This window comes from Podarcis erhardii (assembly GCF_964252035.2).
Source record: "Podarcis erhardii genome assembly, chromosome: 3".
Taxonomy (NCBI): domain Eukaryota; kingdom Metazoa; phylum Chordata; class Lepidosauria; order Squamata; family Lacertidae; genus Podarcis; species Podarcis erhardii.
Window position 1 is genome coordinate 69,608,393 of NC_138507.1, and position 18,401 is coordinate 69,626,793.

Sequence of the window (18,401 nt, forward strand, 5' to 3'; positions counted from 1 at the left end):
ACCCCTCCCAACAAATTTTAAAAGGGCATAGGATGTCAATCAACGTTAAAGAGGACCGTTTTTGCCTGGCGCCTAAAGGTGTATAACAAAAGCACCAGGCAAACCTCCCTCAGGAGAGCATTCCACAAATGGGGAGCCACTGCAGAAAAGGCCCATTCTCGTGTTGCCACCCTCTGGACCTCTTGTGGAAGAAGCCCAGGAAGAAGGGCTTCAGAAGATGATCTCAGAGTCCAAGTGGGTTCATATGGAAAGAGGCGGTCCTGAGCCATTTAAGGCTTTATAGGTCAAAACCAGCACTTGGAATTGGGCCCAGAAACAAAAATGCTGCACTGTATTCCCAACCCCTAACAGAAGCTTCCCTGTTCAGGATTTCAACCTGGAAAAACTGTCCTTTAAACTTTCATTTCTTATAAAACATTGCCGTATAATGTGTGGAGGTGAGGTTTTAAACTCATCATGTGCATCTACCGATCCTTAATCACCCATCTCGGAAATAAGTAATAAAATCTGAGGACTCAACACATCCAGTTCCCCCATCATTTTCTCCTGCACCCCATCCAACTGACACCCCCAGCTGTCTGTTGCTCAACTGCCCCCAAGCTTTCTATAGATCTTGGACTCTCACTGGGCCTCTGGGCATAAGGTTCTTCCTGGGGGTTTTTTAATTGATTTTTAATTTACAGACCAGTTTATTTCTGCACACCTCCAGCTATGCAGAAGCAATTTTACCTTATATTTTGCTTCCAGATTAATAGGCATAGGACCACTCACCTTGCAAAGGAATAAAAAAATTACCACATTTACTGAAATCTAATGCACCTTTGAATCTAATGCACACCTCAATTTTCAGAACCTTTAAACCAAAAAAAGTATTTGCTGGTGAATGTAAATGTGCCATGGAATCTAATATGCACCTTAATTTTTGCAATGAAATTTGACCCAAAAAAGGTGAGCATTAGATTCGAGTAAATACAGTATATATTCAAACACCAAAATCCAGAAAACCATAAGCAAATTTCAGGTCAGTGTATCCACTGATGGCTTCACAGTGTCCAACCCATCTAAGCTGTGGCTAGCATTATTCAAGGTAGCATCGCTGGTCATCTGTAAGTAGGGATGGGGGGAAATTCAATTCAATTCAATTTGTATTTAAAGATGAACTGAACTTTCCCAAACAATGTACATTCTAAAACACAGCCATCTTTCCAAATTCATACTTCTCTGATTTTTTGCAGTGCAGGTCTCCAGCCAAGTAATGTGTAGAAAAATGCCTATACTAGGGTAAAATGTCCCTTAAAATGTATATATTGGTGCAAAGAACTTACAAAAATGCATTTTACTGGGGGAAATTGTTTTGCAAAAATGATTGTATTGGGCAAAATTGAATAAGGGAGAAAAGTATTTATTTCATAAAATTTATACACCACCTTATTGCTTTTTTAAAAAAAACACCTTAAGATCTGCACTTAAGATTTGAAAAAAGAGATACTGAGAGAAGTCAAAATTGACAAAGTCATCCCTCCCTCCCTGTAAGGAAAGTAGGTGGTTAAGAGCTAATGTTTATGCTAGGACAATTATTTGCTTTCATCTTGCCCTATCAGAAGTTACTTGAAGCTATGAACATTGACCACATTGACAGTGTCTTAATCAGGGCACACAGTGTGCATGCTCCATGTGCTGGATGCAGCCTGGCCCCCTGCAGAATCACACGTTGCTTTGGTTACAGATCACCTGAGCCACGCAGTGAAACCTTTTTCTACACACAGGTTGGCTTATCCAGAGCAGGCTGATATTCTCCACAATCATGAATGCTTTCACATTGTGAACTGGCCTGAGATCTGTAGATGAAGGGTGGTAGCAAAACCTCCCTCTCCTAGCTTGGCAGCAGAGCCCACTTACCACCACTGAGATATGGGAGCAGAAGAACTGCCCTTCAGCAGGACAAACCAGCAGGCATCCCAAATGTTCCAAGCTACGAGATAAAGGAAATGGTTGTGCATGCAATAAAACAAAACTTAACCAATGAAAAAAGTTCTTCTTTTCGGTAAATTATGGTTCTTGGGATCTGCCCACCTCCCTGATTCCTCGGTGCTTGGAGTTACATTATGTCTCAAGTAACTCTCCTGATGACAGTAGCTATCGTCGGATCATTAAGAATTTGCCATTGCCTGACCTTACATGGAAGGATATAGATGAAGATGCCACGTAAAAAACCAGCCCATTTTCATTTCTTCACCCTCACAAATCACTGTTAATTTAAAGCTCTGCTACCTTTATTCAGAACCAGGAGACCTGTCATAAGGCTATCAGCTACCCTTTGAGAAGTGCATAGGTAGTTTCTCTACTAAAATATATTTAGATCTGCCAACTGGTCTTTCTTTCCCCTTTCTACCTATCCTCAGTTCCTAGATTTCCAATTATAGCTTGCAACTAACCTGCTTGTGACCTGCACTCCATGCTCTAGCACACACTTTGCTTCCTGCAAAATCAATTTCCCCAACTAATTATAGCCACTGGCACCTCCCGTAATGGGCCCATAATAATAGAAGAACCATAGCTGCAACTGGTATTCTGTTGGAAACGTGTTTCAGAGGAGAAAAATGGGCACATCTTTATAACCATTGCCAATAAAAAACCAAATTTGTCATCTAGAGAACCTGAGTTCTGTGCCAAGAAAAGCCCACTTATGTGATTTGAGTAAATTATACAAATCTCACAAAGCTGCATCTATTTGTTTTTTTTGCAGGCTTTATTCTGCTTCTCATGTTATTGAGGATGGGATTAGAAACTCCACCCCATGACAACTAGAACTCATTTTCTGCCTTACCATCTGAGATTTCATCAAACAATGCCCACAGGTTTTTCGAGCTTGTCTCCACTAATAACTAGAATGCTGCTTTTTAAAAAAGAATAAGACTGTCAGTTGAGATCCATTATCTGCACAAAGCAATCTACAAAAGAAACATGGAGTTCTGTCTCCATGTCCAAACACTGGATAATCTCTGGATGGACTTAGCTACAATGCCAGACAAGCACCAGGTAGACCAACTCCCAGGTTCCATGCCCTACTCAGGAGGGATGGAACTCTAGCTAACTAACTAACAACTATTGGTGGGACCCAACAGCTTACTACGGGCCCTTTAGATGTGCAGGTGCAGAAGTATCAACACAGTGTCATCCCAACCAGAAGCCATAGCGGCTTCTCCACATTCAGATGGACTTGTGTTGATGAGTTTGAACTAGAAATAGTAGACTTGTAGCTCAGAGGCAGGGTACAAATGATCTCTTACTAGAGGTGAAAACACATGTCCTTCTGCAGTCTGTGGTACACATTATTTCTTATTTTCTGTATCATCCCTGTGGTGATCAAACCACATCTTTGTTGTTTCATAGTGGATATCTGCTAAAATGTGTAACAAAGTTAAGCAGAGCCAGCATTGTTAAGTTGATATCATTGTACCTCTGCTGGATAGTGCCTGAGGCGTTCCCAGTGACGAATGAAACACTCCCCATTTCAATAGAATTTATTCTTTAAAAATCCATCTTGGAAATTGAACTTGCCCCTGCTAGAGGAATCCTCTTTGGAGGAGTTCCCAAAGGCAAGGATGAGTGGTCCATGTTAAGGAATTGTGAGGCAGAGCAGGAGGCAGATATGCTACCTTGTGCAGACTGCCTTCCATTTGTCTCCTCCTCTGCTCAATATTTGTTGCTGCTTCCACTTGTAAGAAAAAATATTACAAATATACCATAGATCTCCTTGTCCAAAGGGGAAAAAGAATCTCTGGAATGGTTGGGAAGTGGAAGCTTATAACATTTTAAGTCCTGTGATACGAAAGTGGCATAAAAAGGTGAAGGTAAAGGACCCCTGACAGTTAAGTCCAATCGCAGACGACTCTGGGGTTGCGGCACTCATCTTGCTTTACAGGCTGAGGGAGCAGTTGTAGGTGGGAAGGGCAGAGCCAGGGTACAATTAAGCCATACCTTTGAATGGCCTGTTTGTGTCCACACAGAAGCAGAATCTAGGATTAGTATAATCTTCCCCTACCATCCTGGGAACGCTAGTTACTTCCTCAAAGAACTATAATTCTCAGCACTCTTAACAATGTGCTTTAAATGTATGGTCTAGATCAGTGGTTCCCAATTGGTGGTCCACAGATCTCAAGGGGTCTGCATAGCCCACCGAGGGAGTCTGTGTCACTATTTACATAGCAAAAACGTACCATAGAGATATCAACATTTTCAAAATTTTGGCTTGGCTTTTGAAAAACAGGGGGACCGCAGTACTTAGCTAATTGGGAACCACTGGTATAGATCCTTTAATAGAAGACTGACTGAGGTTAATAATTTTGTATTTGATCTTTAGTTACTCTGGGTAATACCCAAGTAAGTCAGAGAAGACCAACTTAAATCAATGGACTTTGATATTGCTTCCAGTGGGTCTACTATGAGTATAACTAATTTTAGATAAGAATAACATTATTCTTATATATGGTTTATTATATACCGCTGGTAAATTAATTCCATAAAACGACACTATCTATCCTGTCTATCCATGTGCATGCTCTCATGAGGCAAGGAGTCTCCCTCTCTCCTCTCATTCACCCCAGGTATGGTTTCACAGAGGCTTCAAACGAACTTGAGGCTAAAGGAACTAAACCATAATTGATATCTTCAGAAATATAGTCCTCAAAATATTATTGATGGCAAATGTCTTGCTAGGTTTGGTCAATATTCTAAACAGAATGCAAAGGGAGGCAAATAGTTTACAAGCTGCAAAGATGTCAGAAGCTAGCTTGTTTTTTAAAAGAATTGTATGCTGTGTCAATTCATTTCTCTATGGCAACCTTTTATGGAACTTTTCTTAATACACACAGTGAATTTAATCTGCTGAGATCTGAGACATGTAACTCCTCCAGGAAAATTATAGATTGCAATTTTAATTGAAAAAGACTGGCTATAAACTGATCTCTAGCATTATGATGACTAATTACATTTCTCCTTTCATAATTAACAAACTTTGAAGTAGTTTATATATTAGGTGCTTGCCCTCAGCCCTTGTAGGAAAAGTGTTTTCTATGCTGGGAAAGGGAGAAAAAACTGTTCTCTTTTAAAAAAACCAAAAAACCCCAGTCCTATGCAGTGTTAGATATACCGCAGTTAGGTTGCAGTCCTGAACACAATTACTGGGATTAATTCACATTGAACGTGGTGCATAGGATTCCAGTTAATTACACAAGGGTTTAAGCATAACTAATTCTTCCTGGGATCGCAGTCCTAATCTTTTTACCTTGTACTAAATTACCTGGGATGCTATGAAAAACTGTTTTTGGGCAAACAATGCTGAAACAATGTGGCGATGCCATTACTAGGCCATCTAACTGTCAGCATACTGGAAGAGAAGTTTCCATATTATATAAAGCAGGGGTGGAGCACCTGTGGCTCTTCAGATGACGGCAGACTCAAACTCCAGTCCACCCCAGCCAGCAGGGCCAACGATGACTTGATTATTTATTCAAAGGTGTATATGCCATCTTCTACATTAGATCTTGAGAGGCTGCACAGAAACAGAAGTTGGGAATCCAGCAACGCCTGGAGGGACCGGGCTTCCTATCCTTGCTATAACATAATAACATTTATACCAGTACAACACAGATGACCTGTAAAATTAAAACAACAAAGAGTCTTCTAGCTCCTTGTAAAGCTAAAGGGACCCCTGACCATTAGGTCCAGTCATGACTGACTCTAGGGTTGCGGCGCTCATCTCGCTTTATTGGCCGAGGGAGCCAGTGTACAGCTTCTGGGTCATGTGGCTAGCATGACTAAGCCGCTTCTGGCGAACCAGAGGAGCACACGGAAACGCTGTTTACCTTCCTGCTGGAGTGGTACCTATTTATCTACTTGCACTTTGACGTGCTTTCGAACTGCTAGGTTGGCAGGAGCAGGGACCAAGCAACGGGAGCTCACCCCGTTGCGGGGATTCGAACCGCCGACCTTCTGATCAGCAAGTCCTAGGCTCTGTTGTTTAACCCACAGCGCCACCCACGTCCCTCTAGCTCCTTAAAGACCAACAAATTTATTATGGCATAAGCATTTGTGGGTTGGAGTGCAACAGAGGCAATACCCCTCTAGAAATTTTAAAACCCAGCATTTGTAATCCACTGGTGCAGATTAAAGAAGTTTTTAAAAATGATAAAAAGTTAGGGTTCCAGGTGGAGAAATCGAAGTTAGAAACAGAATTGTTAGAACCAAAGACCAAGGTACTATCTAGAATGTATAACTTGCTGCTAAAATGGAATACACAAGACGAAATGGTTAAATCGGCTATGATAAAATGGGCACAGGACATTGGGCATAACATTATGTTTGAGGACTGGGAAAGGTTGTGGACCACTGGGCTGAACTTCACCGCATGTAATGCTCTGAAGGAAAATGTAATGAAAATGATATATAGATGGTACATGACCCCAGTTAAACTTGCCAAAATATACCATTCGTCTGATAATAAATGTTGGAAATGCAGAGAAAATGAAGGAACATTCTTTCACCTCTGGTGGACATGCCCTAAGGTGAAGGCCTTCTGGGAAATGATATATAATGAGCTGAAAAAGGTATTTAAGTATACCTTCACAAAGAAACCAGAGGCCTTCCTTCTGGGTATTGTCGGCCAGAAGGTGTTAAAGAAGGATCGAACATTTTTTATGTATGCAACAACGGCAGCAAGGATTCTCATTGCAAAAAACTGGAAAACTCAAGATCTACCCACACTGGAAGAGTGGCAGATGCAGCTGATGGACTATATGGAACTAGCCGAGATGACCGGCAGAATCCGTGATCTGGGAGAAGAGAAGATGGAGGAAGACTGGGAGAAATTTAAGATGTATCTACAAAAACAATGTAATTTGGTTGAATGTTAAGAAGGATGCTAGATTATAAAAAATTGGCCACCACTAAACTAGATTTAAATTTGATGATAAGTGAGACTAAAGAAAATATAAAAATTTTTTGGAAGAAGTGCTAGATTATATTTGAATGAGTGGACATGAGATTGTAAACAAGTTGATAATTTGTTTGGAAAAAATTTTTAATGATGTAAATGGGAGCAGGAGACGTGAGGGAGTCCAAAGAAGTGTTGAAATTGTTGTAAAAGAAGTAAGATTGTTTATTATGTATGCATTTATATTTAAAAATCTTAATAAATATTTATTAAAAAAAAAATAGAAATTTTAAAACCCAGCATTTGTAATCCACTGGTGCTGATGCTGGCAAGAGAGTGAAGTGTACAATAAGCTTGTTTCCAACTAAACATCAGGGGCATGGACATGCTGACATCACTCACACATACCACAAGGCGTGCTGCTGATATTGCGCTGTCCCACCCCCCTCAATTGCAGGGTCAAGGTGGCACACTTGATTCCTAGGCGCCACTGTTGTTGATAAGCAGTAGTCCCGTGCACAGTGGAATGATGAGGAGTACGTGCTACATACTGTATATTGCTTTATTTACACTTCAAAGCTGGTATGTTACAGAAAAAAACATCTTGCCTCTGCCGGAGCAGAGAAAAGCATCCTCTCTCCTCTAAAGCACACACTGAACTGCAAAGAACAGTGAAAAACAGGAAACCAGTGTACGTCACATCCAGTCTCCCTTTCCCATGGGAAAACCCAACAGTACAGACTGTGGAATGTAAACATTGTCTTGTGACAAGCATTTCGCTGCACAGTGAAGAGAGCAGAAACCAACAGCCACCCCATAGTGATCTCACTCTGCATTCTCCTAGGGTGCTTCTGCCTAGTTGGAATGTGTCCCTAAAATGTGGTTATGGCTCCTGCTTGCCTGGATGGAGGATTGAGAGATGTGTTAAGGTTGTGCCTCTATGTAGAAACCTCTGACTTCTGTTCTAAAAAGGTAAGAGTCTCACCTGATGCTCCGCTTACTTCTGCCTCTGCACCCATCCACCACTGGCATGTGGCCCTAGGAAGCTTGCTCATGTGGGAATATGGCCCTGGGGCTGAAAAAAGATCCCCCACCTTTTCATAAACGGTTGTTTGATGTTGAAGTGAATTGTGAGCCCCGACAAGAGATCCTGAAAGGAGGGGTGAATTCTCTCCCCCCCCCCCAACAAGATAAGGAGGCACAGAATGGATAATGAAGAGCAGTATATATTGATGAGGTTGCAGACCAAGGTCAATAGGCAGAAGAGGCCTATTAATAACTAGAATATGAAGCCACAGAAAAATGTCAGCATACCAATCTTAATAAGCCAATAATAGCACCCCCGCCTTGAGTCCTGGCAGCAGTACAGACCTGGCAGGTCCAATGCATGTTACAGATGCTTTGGAGATAATGGTGAGTTAGCAAGCTGGCTGCAAAATTCCCCTGCACATTAGATGCAAAGACAGGTTTAACACCACATATTGTTGGGCCCTAACTGTGATGGGTTAAGTAAAGGTAAAGGGACCCCTGACCATTAGGTCCAGTCGTGACTGACTCTGGGGTTGCAGCGCTCATCTCGCTTTATTGGCTGAGAGAGCCGGCGTATAGCTTCCGGTCATGTGTCCAGCATGACTAAGCTGCTTCTGGCAAACCAGAGCAGCGCTCGGAAACTCCGTTTACCTTCCCGCCAGAGCAGTACCTATTTATCTACTTACACTTTGACATGCTTTCGAACTGCTAGCTTGGCAGGAGCAGGGACCGAGCAACGGGAGCTCATCCCATCATGGGGATTCGAACCACCAACCTTCTGATTGGCAAGCCCTAGGCTCTGTGGTTTAACCCACAGCGCCACCTGTGATGGATGATGGGTTGAGTGATGGGTTACTTGGAAGGAAATGTAGTTTTTTGGTTTTACTAAGAGCATGAGCTTTTTACTCTCTTGTTACACACAAAATGAAACCCAGTTTGGTGAAGGGCAGTGTACAGTATAACTATTTTGAAAAGGAAAGTCATTTGAAGACTACCAAGAACATTGTGTGGAGAAAAAGATCACTGCCCTCAGCGAAACATGGGGACAGCCATCTTTTTCTCTGTGAAATTCCCCATGAAGAGGCTGTAGGTTACTATGTATGGTAGCTTTCTGGGAATATTTTAACATAGTTTGAGGGGTATTTTAGTACTCAGACACAGAACTGCTCTACGTGACTAAAATGTTGAAAAAAAAGAGGCAGCCCTTGAACCACCTCATAATACAATACATCTCGTGCAGTTTGGTTTGTTGATTGTGTGACTTAATCTGCAGATGTACATTCCAATCCATGCATAGTGTCTGAGGGGGATTAAATTTAAAAGTTGTCCCAAGACACAGACCACCCCCCCTCCATCCGTACCTATGAGTATGTTAGGCAGTGATATGGTGGTGACATACCTGTTTGCTTAGGCTTTTTAGGTTTTTGATGCTCCTCTGTTTCAGCTCCTCTGTTTAGCTGTTTTTAGTTGCTTTATTTGCTGGTGATTTAAGAACAGCCTTTTTGTTTTACCGACTTTAAAAAACACACACACAAAAACCCTTCTCTCTCTACCCCCTCAACTGGGCCCGTTATTGGTATCAATGAAAGGTAAACTATAAATCTTTAAAGCAAATTATTAAACATATGTGGGAGGTGATAGAGCCTCCCATGCCTGACAGGGCAGGTACATTGTGGAATGTGCCCCCTCTGATCAAAGGCTGCCAATGAAGAATGGGTGGAAGGCTCCCTTGAACTTTGTGGGGACCCCCATGTTCACAGAATAGATCATGGTCCTAATGCGTGAGAAGCAGAACTGTCAATATTGAGCCAAAGGGATTCTGGTATTGTAATTCAGCACAGTAGAGCAATAAAATAATGAGTACTGGGACTGTCACATTTTACAAGTTGTTTAAGAGAGAATAATGATTTAGCAATGAGTGAAGAGAACTATCTGAACCTATCTGTTCTGAACAGGGGCAAGTAATTTTGTCTTGATCTTTGTTTCTACTTCCACAAAATAGAGATAATTACTTACCACACAGGATTACTTAGTGAGCCTCTTAAAATTCTTTACAAATGAAAAAAAAAATCAGCTCAATATCAGTGTATTATTCTAATAAAGATGGCTTTGGATTTATGGTGCCTCGTGGTAATTTATGGAACTAATTAAAAACTGAGTAGGTTGTGCAGAGTTTTAAATGCCTAATCAGTTACTTGAAGACCACCTACCTTTGCGAAGGCGCACACTCCACACGGTAACATCCCTCAAGAATTTATGATTAAAATAATAAAAGCCATGAAATAAAGTATAATCCTGATGTTAAATTTCCAAGATAAAACAGTTTGCTGAAATTGGAAAGTAATTAGAACATATTGTTTGATAGCATTTTTAAAATTGCAAGCTGTTTCATGTACTTTTGTGCCGACTCTTTGGAAAGCACTTTTGGAGCATGGCCCAAGTGCAAACTGCAGTATGAAAAGTAGCTCCAGTCCTTTGGGTTGTGTGGCCACTATGAATTGGATATACTAGCTAAGTTCATTGAAGCAGAGCTCATAAATTAACTGGAATTAGTTGGAATGAGAGGCAAGATTTTAGGACACACACCCCACCTCCACACACAAAAACCCTTTTGCAGCTCAGATCAACATCCAGGCCAGAAAAGCTTTCCCAGATTCCCTTCTCTTGGCCAACCCTGACCACCAGGTCCCAAAACACCTTCCTCCTCAAATGGAGACGATGGCAGAAGGAGCATTGGAGAGCAGGGAGGAGGATTTTTTCCTTCTGTCTCCATCACCTTAGTATATGCCACAACAAGCATCACCACTCTTCCTGCAGCATATCATAGCCGAGAGAACTGTGTTGCCTGAAATGCAATGACATTTGGATAAATTCCATTACCTATGAGGCCACTGCCCTTTCAAGCCTCTTAACATGCCATGGAGGGTGTCAAGACAAGGAAAGAAGGGAATGCTCTCCTCTCTGCTGTTGCTGCTTCTGCCAGAGCACAGAAACAGCACAGAACAGAGCTATCAACATCAGCCACCCATCAAAACGTTTGCCTGGGCTTTCAGATCCTGCAAAAAATACTATGTTGTAAGCCACCACCACCAGTGCTAGGCATGAGGGTTTCATCACTGCACAGCACCCTGTTGCAGAAGCAAACTTTCAAATACAGGCCCTGCTCCAAAAGGATGGTCTGCACCTGGGTGCCTGTTTTCATATGGAGGTACTGTACCCCTCGCATGGGCCAACAGTTTCACAAAGAAAACAAAAGCCGTAGTCTCTCACCATGATGGAAATGGAGAATGAGGAACAGAATGAGATTGCCACTAGTATAAATTAGTTTTGCATTTTTGATTGTCTATTCCCCCCCCCAAAGCGGCTTTCCTAGTTGGCATGCTCATAACTACACTGGTGGCACAGAGATATGTAATTAATCTCCCACTCCCCCATCCCGCCTCTCTCTAACCACCCTCCCCACCCACGCCAAAATAATGTATAGCATAGCCAGATTCCAAAAAAAGCATTCTTGCTGGCTTCTGTAAACTCACCTGTAGTTTGCTGACACACTCATCACTCTGTTTCAAAGCTATCAAATGGTGTTTCAGACTGCATGAGAAATTAATAATAATCTTGCAATTCCAGCTCCTGATGAGTTAGCCAAGAGGAGGCATAAAGAATGTACTGTCAGGAGAACCCCCCACTTATGGAGCATCACTTCAAAAACTGCTGAGAATGGTAAGAAAAACCAATAGGATTTTACTTTACTATTATTCTCTCATATGCTGGGGAGAGGTTGAGGCAGTGGGGAAATGGTAAAAAATTGTGATTATTCTGTACTTAGTAAAATACGATTGATATTGGAGTTTTTTGTTCAAGGTCTATACCAAAGTACTATTGAGTTCTGAGACATGTTCCCTTTCTCTGGCTATATTTAAAGCATTTTCATTGGAAATGGCATAAGAAATCCAACAGCTGTCTTAAACCATTTTGCTGGAAGGAAATCAGCAGGGTAATGTCAGTCATATTAATTACTTGCAGGAGGAAGGTAAGCGGAAGAACGAATTAAAAACAACAGGTTTTATTTTCTTCCCCCCTCCATTCTGTCCCCACCCGCAAGAAACCTAGAAGAGAATAGTTGCAATTTCATTTGCTTTTAAAGCACAGCACTTGGTAATAAACGGCCCCTGCAAATGTGCTGAGCAAACACCTTCGCATTCATCAATATGCGGGGGCTGTTTATTGCCTCATAAACTTGGAAGCAAGTGATATTGTCTCTTAAATCAATGGCTGCCTGGACATCCTTGGCACTGGAGAAGAACAGTACATCCAGACAACGTTGATACTTAAATTAATGACTCTGGTAATGACTGAAAGGTGCTTAGTCACTGATGGAAAAATTAGGCACAGATCTAAAATGTTCTTAGCATACTTAATATGTGTACTACAAAACAAAGGGAATGGATGGGTACAGGTGTGTGTGTGTGTGTGTAGGTGTGTGCATCTCACTGCAATGACCGTAACCAGTTTTAAGCAAAGGTTAGTCTGTGAAGACAAACAGAACCAGGCTGACTTTTGCTTCTTCCAAGCTAATGCCAAAATCAGTATTTAAAATTAATGTTAAAAAATAACCATGGCTGGTTGGGAGGAACATAAATTGAATTAGCTTTTTGCCACTTACAATTAGATTTAAAAGCCCTTAACTATTTAAATTGTAGGTCTGAGCTAGTTGTTGTAACACATTAGATCAGACCAATACCGAACGACTATATATACCTCAACAGCTGGGAAGTCAGAGATCAAGATCATCACAATATGGTCTTGTGCTGGCCATAATCCAAAGTCATAGCATAATGAAAAGTTGCCTTTATTCCAAGTCAATTTATCCATTTAGCCTAGTATTTCTACTTGGACTGGCAGCAGCTCTCCAGCCCCCAAGAGGCAAGTCCAGTGAAGGAGCAGGACACAGAAGCTTGGCACAATAGTTTCACTTTTCCAAAATAATCCAGCTAGCCTGTCAAAAATTTCACTAGCCTGCAGAACCAGCATTGTCTTTTGTTCTTCAGTCTCTTTGTTAAACCCCACTGTTTTGTGGGGATTTTTAAACAACTCTCCATGCAATGTTTTTGAAATATTCTGTTTATGCAAGGAGAAACCAGCCCAACCTTATTTCACCTAAGCTTTGTTGATGATGGTGAGGGTGGTGGAAAACCATCAACAGAATTTTATTACTTATAGTGTATATGACCAAGAGTATAGAGCAGTTCATAGAAACCAGAAAGTCTTGTTTAGCATTTCAAAAGCTCTAGACCCTTTTCCAGTTTTGTGTTTTAGTATTACTTACTGGATTAAAATTAAACATCTTGACACATTAATGAGGAAAATGCAATGAGATGCTTGCAGTTTGCCTTAAAAAGATGAGGAGTTGCACTGAAACTTCAGAGCAACAACACCAAAACTTGTAGCAAAGCGCTTATACGTATTATATACTAGCAAAACCAAAATTAATAGTCTTTGCCAGGCACTGCATTAGCCTAAATTGTATCGACACATTAGAGCGGAGGGAGGGGACTTTTGGAGGGGTGTGAGAAATTATCCCTGCATTTGAGAAATTAAGAGTGCTAGATGTTTGGCTCAGTGAAAGAATTACTGAGATTTTTTAAACGGTGTCCTGAAATGCTTCTAAAAAGATAAGTTATTTTGTTAAGGATAGCTGTGAAAGGCCAGCTTTTCAACTATACTTCATAAGAGAAGGCATTCTGATGGAACCCAGTAGGGAAGAGTTCATTCAAAAGTACTTGCAATCATCCCTTTTCCTAATGAAGACCCCAGAATAGCCACCAGACATTGTAAGAATGGCGTTCCGTTTGACACCAATGACCTTGCTACTCTCATCAGCAAATATTAGCTTCAATTATATTTATTTATTTATTAAATTATATCCCACCTTTTCTCCAAGGTGTTCAAGGTAACATAAATGGTCCCCCCACAGCTTGATGTTACATTCACAACAAACCTGTGAAGTTGGTTAGGCTTGGATGTAATGATTGGTCCAAGGTCACCCAATGAGGTTCATGGCTGCATGAGGATTTGAACTCAGGTCTCCACAGTGCAAGTCTAGTGCACCACACTGGCTCTCATTGTTTGTCATTTCAACAGCATCAACAGGTCACATTTCACTGCCGTTCTGCATATTAACCTAGGGACGTAAGGGTTCTCCTCGGTTTCTCAGAGCTGAAATTAAAAAACTGCTTTTTCTTCTGCCACCACACCTCCAAGGATGAACAAGACCAGCCTGTGGCCCAACTAAACTGAACATAACCCACCAGCCATGTAAGAAGGCCCAGCAGTGTTTCAATACGTTTTGTACTTTTGCTGCATGCTTGGGGGGAAAACAGAATAAAGGAACACCAGGACAGAGGACAAAATTATACCACAACGCTTCATTCTTGGTAAAATCATCACCTGCTAATTTTTTGTTAGTTTTTCCTTCATTCCCCCCCCCCTCTCTCTCTCACACACACATTTTAGCCACTCATGGTCCTTCCTGAGGCTTCTTAAACAGCAGTTAAAGAAGCTATCAGAAAACGTGGGCGTGGGGGCTCTGTGCCTCCCTTTTAAGTGGCACACCATGCAGCAACCTTCTTGACATCTTGCCAGAGGCTGTGCTTTGTGCCATCAGTTTGGTGTGCTGCTTTCTGCTTCCCTCATTTCCCTCTTTCCTCCTCCTTTCGACATAGGCTCTGATGTCTGTGCATAGTGGAAACAAAAATGGACTTGTTTTCATTGTCTTAGAGGCAGCAACCATTCAGTTCCTTCTCACTGACAAACATGGTCGCTCTAGGAATCCAAACCCCACTTGACTGTTCAGAAGCTTGCGTGTAATACGCAAAGCCTTTAAAAGGAACAAATGGCAGGAGCTTGTGTCTTTCAAATCCTTCCTGGGATGTGTAAATGTTAAACTGGTTTGGCTATGCAGAGCTGTCAAAATTACATTGGCAGATTTTCAGCAAAGGTTAATGAAACTCAAATAAATAAGATGATGATGTCCTCAGACACTCTTATCATTCCATTATGCATCTTAGAAGTACAACAAAATGTTGCAATGCAGAGTGCTGCTTTTCAGGGTTCCACCCCAACTAGCCATGTCCTCTTCCAGGATACTCCAGGTCATTTCCCTCCCCACAGGTTTTCGTCTCTCCCTCCTCCTCCTCCTCACTCAGCATTCTATGGTTACTGAGCATGCTCAGTTCCCAATGGACTATTTTGGCTATTTTGGAAAATCGATGTTGTATGTATAGCGTATTCAGGTGGTTTGCCAGGCGGGGCAAAGGGAGAATTTGACCTATAGATCTTCCTGATTTTTTAAATGCTGGCCAAAGAAATGCCGACCTTTACTCCTTCTAGCATTTCTTAAGAGCAATCAGTAGTTTTAAATGTATTTCCCAAGTGTGGCATGTTCCTCTCTACAGCTGCAAGCCTAGGTAAACTTCCTTGTATGTAAACCCTAACGAAATCAACAACTTTCTTCATAGTGAATATATTGCTTTGCAATCAAAGAAGGCAGGGTCAGTTGCCAAGAGACTTTTTTTTTTTACCTCTCCCAATTTGTGTCTTGATTGGCAGAAGGAAAGGAGACTCTGCATTTAGTTATTATTACCACATTTCTCCAGCCACTTCCAGCCTAATGTTCCCCATCCCTACTTTAATTTTATGGAGGAAGGCTGGGGGGGCATGTGAAACCATGCAATTCACGAGGGTCTGTTTTTATTCTACTGAATCCAACTTCTACCCAGACCCCTGGGGGAGGGGGAAACAATTGACTGGGAGGGGGTGCCCATGACACTTTCTCAAAATTCCAAATGAGCCTTTGGTCCTAAAAGGTTGCCCACTGTACAGCATTCAGCTCTATGCTGGTTGTCAGTGCCAGAGCAAGGGAGGTGACAGTCGACCAAACACTTATTTTGGTCATAAATTGTGCTTCAAAAGGGCATACCATCTCAGTCAGAGATACAACCATGTGAGCGGCAATCTTGTCTAAGCCTGCAGTCCTATGCACACCTACCAGGGAGTAAGTCCCATTGGACTCAGGTGGACCTAGATACGTGTAGGGCTGCACTGATAAGAGCCAACTCCCAAGGGCCGAGGTCCCTTCAGTCCCCCAATAAAACACTTGAGGGGTTTGGGGGCTCCCAAAGTTGATGAGCATTGCCATTCAAATGGTGCGTGTGTGTGCCATGCCTTGTGATCAGTTAAGTGGAGCGGGGCTTACCTGACCACACCACCCCCATATTTTATTCAAGTTGGCAACCCTGGTTGCATTGCAAGTTAATGAATTGAGATTTGACTTCTATGACTAAATAAAAATAAACAAAGAGGTTTGTCTCGCTTTAGGAAGAAGTGAGGCTCAATGGGCATCTGGACAAGATAAGAGTACTGTATTGGAATGCTAGTTTAATCTTTTCCCAATGAAATAACCATTCACTTAATCAGGACGGAAGCAGGATGAAAACGTTCCACTCAGCAGATAAATCCACCAGCTCCCTTATCCTATCTCCACCACTGCAAATGCATTTAGTTGTCATCTGGTATTTCTGTTTTCATTCTAATTCTTTCTGCCTTGTTATTCTGTCAGTTTCTTAATCTATTTACACTGACTTTATTTTTAGTATGTCTATTGTGACAGTAAATCCTAGAATTGCCTTCGGTGTTGTCTGAAAATGGCCATTATCAAATCATAATGCCTAGCCAGATGAAGTCCTGTAAGGGCCCTAGGCAATCACTAGGCATCCTCAACAGCTGCCTGCATTTGAGTCCTGCATATCAATTCTCACCTTGGAGGGGGCCCTGCAGTATTATCAGGAGTGGAGGAGGAGGTAAGTGTATTTATTAAAATTTGGATTACAGCTCGGCAAAGTGCTCCTTACTTTATTTATGAAAGCTTTTTAGTCTGCACATTAATAAAGCCGCTATCTCAATCTTTTATTGGTAAACTATGTAAAATGCAAATGATCTGGAATCCAATTAATTTCTAGAAGGTTGCAGCTGTTTTGAGTCCTATTCACAAAGACATGTGTGTGGATGTGGTTGAATGTGCCTGTGTTTGATTGCTAAGAAAATCAGGCTTTATTATTGAAGCCCCGACTTTCAAAATTTGAACTATTGTTCATCAGTAGTGCTAAATGCAAACAGATAATATCCAAACTGCATTGCTTGTTATTAAAAAGGCTGTGAAATGTGGCTAATTTAGGACCAAGGCAAAGTATAGGAATTGCAAAAGAGTTGTTTCAAAATTTGTTCATTTGAGCAAAGCCAAAGTTTGATTTATGGTCTTCAGCGATGTATTATGAGATTTGCTAGTGCACTAGTGCACACATTTGCATAAACAAGTATCTTACATCACAATAATGTCAATTCTGGAGACTTAGCAATACTACTCTTGAGATTGTACTGTACGCAGTTTCACTTTGAAAGAAAGAATTGCATTGGCTTTGATAAACTAGGTTAATTTGAGGATTAAGCATGGGCCAGAATTAGTCCGCTTGCTCCAAAGATTCAGCAATAACCATACTGTTACCACAATTCTAATACTTATTTATAGATGAATAGAGGTTTAAAGGTGTTAGTATGCCAATATAAAATGGTTTATGAGCAACAAAATGGCTTTAAATACGATTGATTGATTGATTGATTGATTGATTGATTGATTGATTAGAAATTCAATCAATCTCACCTCTCTTCCAATTGAACTCAAGGTTGCATACATTGTTCTCTTTCTCCCCGTTTTATCTTCACAGCAACCCTGTAAGATAGGTTAGGATGTGAGTCTGTGATTGACAAAGTCACCCAGTGAGTTTTGTGGTTGAACCCTGATCTCCTAAGTCCTAGTCCAACACTCACACAGGCTCACTTAATAGTAGAGGGGGTGATTACACCTCAGCAGTAGGCAGGTCACTAAATATAAATGAAAAAAGTGAATATTCCCACAGTTAAAAGGCTGAATACTTCTGTTCTGAGGGAGCGGGTGGCGCTGCGGTCTAAACCACTGAGCCCCTTGGGCTTGCTGATCAGAAAGTCGGCGGTTCAAATCTGCACAATGGAGTGAGCTCCTGTTGCTCTGTCCCAGCTTCTGCCAACCTAGCAGTTTGAAAGCACACCAGTGCAAGCAGATAAATAGGTACCGCTGCGGCTGAAAGATAAACTACATTTCCATGCGCTCCGGCTTCAGTCACTGTGTCCCTTTGTGCCAGAAGTGATTTAGTTATGCTGGCCACATGACCTGGAAAACTGTCTGTGGACAAATCCTGGCTCCCTCAGCCTGAAGCGAGATGAATGCCGCAACCCCATAGTTGCCTTTGACTGGACTTAACAGTCCAGAGGTTCTTTACTTTTTTTTACCTTTACTTCTGTTCTTCTGAGTCACTATTTTTGGCTCAAAAATAAAAATAGGAGAATA

At 41.5% G+C, this 18,401-nt stretch overlaps 1 long non-coding RNA gene across 1 annotated transcript in view; it reads left to right on the plus strand.

Annotated features, from left to right (window-relative positions):
- The first annotated feature begins 1,160 nt into the window (after positions 1–1,160).
- The window catches only part of LOC309337685, a 36,030-nt gene continuing 18,789 nt past the window's right edge, over positions 1,161–18,401 (plus strand). Inside the window, exons 1-4 of the long non-coding RNA XR_014154485.1 lie at positions 1,161–1,281; positions 7,779–7,906; positions 11,591–11,683; positions 16,615–16,821. This is a non-coding gene — a long non-coding RNA (uncharacterized lncRNA). The remainder of the gene's footprint in view (positions 1,282–7,778; positions 7,907–11,590; positions 11,684–16,614; positions 16,822–18,401) is intronic.